The sequence below is a fragment of the Octopus bimaculoides genome, chromosome 17 (assembly GCF_001194135.2).
Source record: "Octopus bimaculoides isolate UCB-OBI-ISO-001 chromosome 17, ASM119413v2, whole genome shotgun sequence".
In the NCBI taxonomy this organism is placed as follows: domain Eukaryota; kingdom Metazoa; phylum Mollusca; class Cephalopoda; order Octopoda; family Octopodidae; genus Octopus; species Octopus bimaculoides.
Window position 1 is genome coordinate 44,764,361 of NC_068997.1, and position 5,058 is coordinate 44,769,418.

Genomic DNA, 5,058 nt, shown 5'->3' on the forward strand with positions numbered 1-5,058 from the left:
ACAACCATGACGACCACCACCATGCCGACCACCACCATGAGGACCACCACCATGTCGACCATCACCATGACGACCACCACCATGCCGACACACCACCATGACGACCACCACCACCAAGACAACTACAATATCCTCCACAGCATTTCCACAACCACAAAAACACAAAGAGTAGTAGTAGTAGTAGTAGTAGTAGTAGTAGTAGTAGTAGTAGTAGTAGTAGTAGTAGTAGCTTCTTTATCTCTCCAATGAACCGAAACCAATCACTGACACCCGACTGCCGTCCACAAACCACCCGGATCATATCATAATGCCAAATCGAACCAGACAAGACGGAATGAGGAAACATTGGTGATGGATCTAACAAAAAACATATTTATCGTGTCTCCACCCACCCACCTAGTTGCACCCGACTGCCACCCCTCCCGACACGTGATGGTCACTCACCATCTCTCTCATACCACAGCCACCGCTCTCGACTCGTGATGGCCACCGACCCCATTGTCCACTTCTTCCACCCCTTTCCATGTCAATCAGTTATCTATTTGCTACCCCATTTCGATACCTGGTAGTCAGTTATCCACTTACACCCGTCTACCACCCCATACCTCGACCCGTGATGGTCAGCTGCCTGATGATGATTTACCCAGGGGTACTTCTCTGCTGCTCCTCTCGAGGCTTGATGGTCAGCTATTCACAAGCAAGCGTCTACTACCTGTCTTGATACTGGTGGTGACCTACCCGTAGACTTCTCCTCTCGACGCCTGATGGTCAGCCAGCCACTTTATAACCGTTTACCATCCCTTTTGATACCTGATGGTCACCTACTCACCGGGTACTCTGACACCATCTCGACGCCTGATGGTTAACCACCCAATTATACCCGTCTACCACTTCAATCGATGCCTGCTTGAAACCTACCCTTAAGCACTTTTCTGCCACCCCTTTCGATGCCTAATGGTCACCCACTCATTTTTACTCCAATATTATACTTCTCGGAGCCTGATGCTCACCCATCCACCCATACACACGTACCCCTCTACCACCGTTCTCATCCAACCACTTGTACCCATCTACCAACCCCACTCGGCGCCCGATGCTCATTCGCTCATTCACATGTACCCACCACCCGTTTCGCTCTTATTTCGTTGTTCCTGTTTTTATCTGTTTGTTTTTTTCCTTTCGTTGTCTTTGTTGTTTTGTGTAGAGCGGTGGTGGGGTGATGTAGGTTGTTAAAATAGGTGGTGCTGCGGGGGCAGGGAAATGAGCTATCGCCTTTAATAAAGTTTTTTTTAGATTTCTTTTTTCAAATTGCATTTGTTTAATGTTATTCTTCGTTTTTTTTTTTTTCGCTTTATTGTTTATATTTTGTTACTGTTTTAAATATTGTGTTGAATCAGATAAGCTTTTAATCTTTTAAATGATAAACAGAAATAAAATAAAAAAGTAAAATAAAATAAAACAAATAATGAAAGACAACGCTGTCAAAGACTATACGCATCACGCATACACACACACATAAATGTATATCACACATATACATATATCTACACACACACACACACACAAACATTAGATTTAAGACATCAAATACGACTCACATACACATACACACACATCAACTAACAGCGCATACACACACGTATTTCTCACATGCATTATATACACAGGGCACACATATGCTCATACACACACCACAATTATAAAGATATCAAATGCTCCATAGACACACACACACACACACAAATACAGATGCACACACGCATCAAAAACTGCAAACACGTACATATTTCACACAAACGCACGTCATACACACACACACACCCGCATGCACACACACACACACGTACACATACACACAGGCGTACACTTACATACATACCTTCCACACATTTCAGACACATCAAGCACTCCATATACATACACCGCACACTTGACACATACATGAATACTCACACGCACACGCACACACACACACACACACACAGATACACACACATTCATCACTCTCCCCGACACGCTCACACACTAGCTCCATTTATACAACACTCAAACACACACGCACACACACACAGAAACATACACAAACACACACATACGCACACACACACGCACACACAAACAGAAACACACGCATGCACGCACACGCAGAGAAAGACACACATGCACACACACACACACACACAGAGTAACATCTATGAACACACACACACGCGTGCACAGATGCACGCGCACACACGTATAAGTATGTACACACACACACACACACACACACACACACACAAACACACGCATGCACGTACACGCGGAGAAAGACACACATGCACACACATGCAAAGAAACACACGTATGCACGCATACACAGAGAAGCACACGCATGCACGCGCACACACATGTTCGCGCACACATGTACAAACATTTACACACACACACATATACACACACACATACATGCTAACAGACAACACACAGCACTTCACATCACCACCACACATATCTATATATCTATGTATTTATACGTAAGTACAATATGTAAAGGTTGCGAAGGCGCATGGCACCATGGTTAAGGTATTAAGCCCACGATTACAAAGTCACGGTTTCGATCCTCTTGACCAGGCGGCACGTTGTGTCCTTGATCAAGGCACTTCATTTCACATTACTCCAGTCTACAGAGTACCAGTATGCTTAAATTAGTATCAGCCCATTGCCGGTACAGCCCTCTCTTCTCTGGCACTTGCTCTATCTCTTCAATTGCCGCCGAAGTCGACTTTACTTTTCTTCCTTTCGAGGTCGATAAAATAAATAACATAATCGACTTACTCTTCTCCCGAAATTGCTGGCCTTGTGCCAAGATTTGAAATCGCCGCCTTACATATTCTTTTTATATTACTTAACAACACCACGGCGATGTGTAAGGTAAGTAGCTTGTTAATGATAAATCCAAGCAGGTGTTGATCACTTTCGAATTAATAATCTCCCACAGAAACGTGAAATAATAGACGTATTCTTTTTTTTATTTTGCTTGTTTCAGTCAGTTGACTGCGGCCATGCTGGAGCAACGCCTTTAGTTGACTTATTCATTGTAAACCTAGTACTTATTCTATCGGTCTCTTTCGCCAAACAGCTGTGCTTCGGGGACGTGAACACACCAACGTCGGTTGTCAAGTGATGGTGGTGGGGGGACAAACACAGACACAAATATATACATATATATATATATATGTATGACGGGCTTCTTTCAGTTCACGTCTACCAAATCCGCTCACAAGGCTTTGGTCGGCCCGAGGTTATAGTAGAAGACACTTGTCCAAGGTGCCATGCAGTAGGACTGAACCCAGAACCATGTGGTTGGGAAGCAAGCTTCTTACCACACAGCCACACCTGCGCCCATTACAAAATATGGAACGCTTCAAGAATTTGCGTTTCATCCTTGCGCAGGTGCCATACTAATCTCCTCTGTATCGCTCCAATTCTAGAATATGTACTGCCGCAGCTAGTACAGTTACATTTTTTATCGCATACGAAAGACTGCTCGGGTGTCAGATTCGACTGTGTCCAAATTTTGTTGCAATGGCGTCTAATTTTGAAACACAGTTTACTCTTTTTCCTCTTTGTTTCAGTCTCTGGTCTGCAGATAGGTCTGAAGATTGCTTTATGGCACGACAGAGGTTCAGACGACCAGAAACCAAATTCTCTTCAATTGTATATGAGTTTACCTTCTCCTAGAAGGCAGTTCTAAAGAGAACTAGGGGGTCCTTCGCCCCCAATTGCTTCACTTGCTATTTGATCCATAACTGGGCCCGTAACAGATGCTACTACCCTGGATCAGAATTGACTTAGGAACAATAGTGTCTAAGGGGTGGTTCCACACTCCTCAAGACCTTGGAATTCCTGTACCAAAGCCCTCACTACCGGATGCTGCTTAAAGTCATAACCAGGATATACATACATACATACATACATACATACATACATACATACATGCCGCTAGCAACAGGGATGCGAGCGTACAGGACTGTCTTAAGCGTATTTTTAAATAGTTTTCTCTAGAAGCACGCTGGTCAAACCTTAGTTAACTGGATAACTCATTAACTGATAATCCATTTTTCTCTGTTCTAAAAAACAGAGACATCTTTTATTCATCAATTTAGCGTCATTCAGACTAGATCACCCCCCCCCACACACACACACATCCAACACAAACGCACGCACACTCGTACACACACACACACAAATAATTTTTAATAAGCGGAACTTCGCTTTTACGATCATAGCTGACATTGAAACAACCGTCCCGTTACTGATACCAACAGCACTATCAACACTAACATTACTATCAGCTCTATCTATATCCTAGTAAAATAGGGTCCTTTCGGTTGCTGCCACAGATTTTGAAATTTTTAAGTGAAGTGAAGATTTTCAAATTTGATGTATTGGTGTAATTATTTACACTGAATCCGAATATGAGATTTGTTTGATTCCCAGAAAAATGTATTTCTGTCTATCATTTTGTGACAGACAGAAATAACACAAGCACAGAATGATGTGGCTAGGCAAAATTTGTGGTGGTTGCGGCGGTGAAAGTATCACAGTCGCTCAAGTACAGCGTCTTTCTTATAACAACACAGCAGACGACAGCTTTGTTTGTAACTATGGAAACAGACACCAACATAATATTTTTGTCCATATGTATAATGGTAGCTTTTGATTGGCTAAAACTACCTAAAATGTTCAAGCTTTAAAAGCTATTAACTCCTTGCACAATATTCTCCAAGCATTGAAATTCAGTTTATTGATTCCTGCGGCACATCGATGGTTGAACGAAGAATTCGGGATTCCATACTGTCTCCGTTTGCGAAATTCAATCACAAGCATTAGTTGGTTCGGGGATATATGATAGAATACATTTGCCCAGGGCGCGTCGTCGAGCGGGACTGAACCTGAAACTACGAGCTTGCAAAGCGAGCTTCTTAACCACACAGCCATGCTTGCATCTGTTGTTGGACTGGTGATGGCGGTGATGGTGGCAAATATGATGGCGGCAGCGGTGGTGGCGGTGGC

The 5,058-nt window shown here is 43.3% G+C and overlaps 1 non-coding gene across 1 annotated transcript; it reads right to left on the minus strand.

The window, feature by feature from the left end:
* Positions 1-3,390: 3,390 nt before the first annotated feature.
* On the minus strand, positions 3,391-3,497 carry LOC128249726 (U6 spliceosomal RNA). The gene has a single exon (XR_008265837.1). It is a non-coding gene; the product is annotated as a U6 spliceosomal RNA (small nuclear RNA).
* Between the last annotated feature and the right edge of the window lie 1,561 nt (positions 3,498-5,058).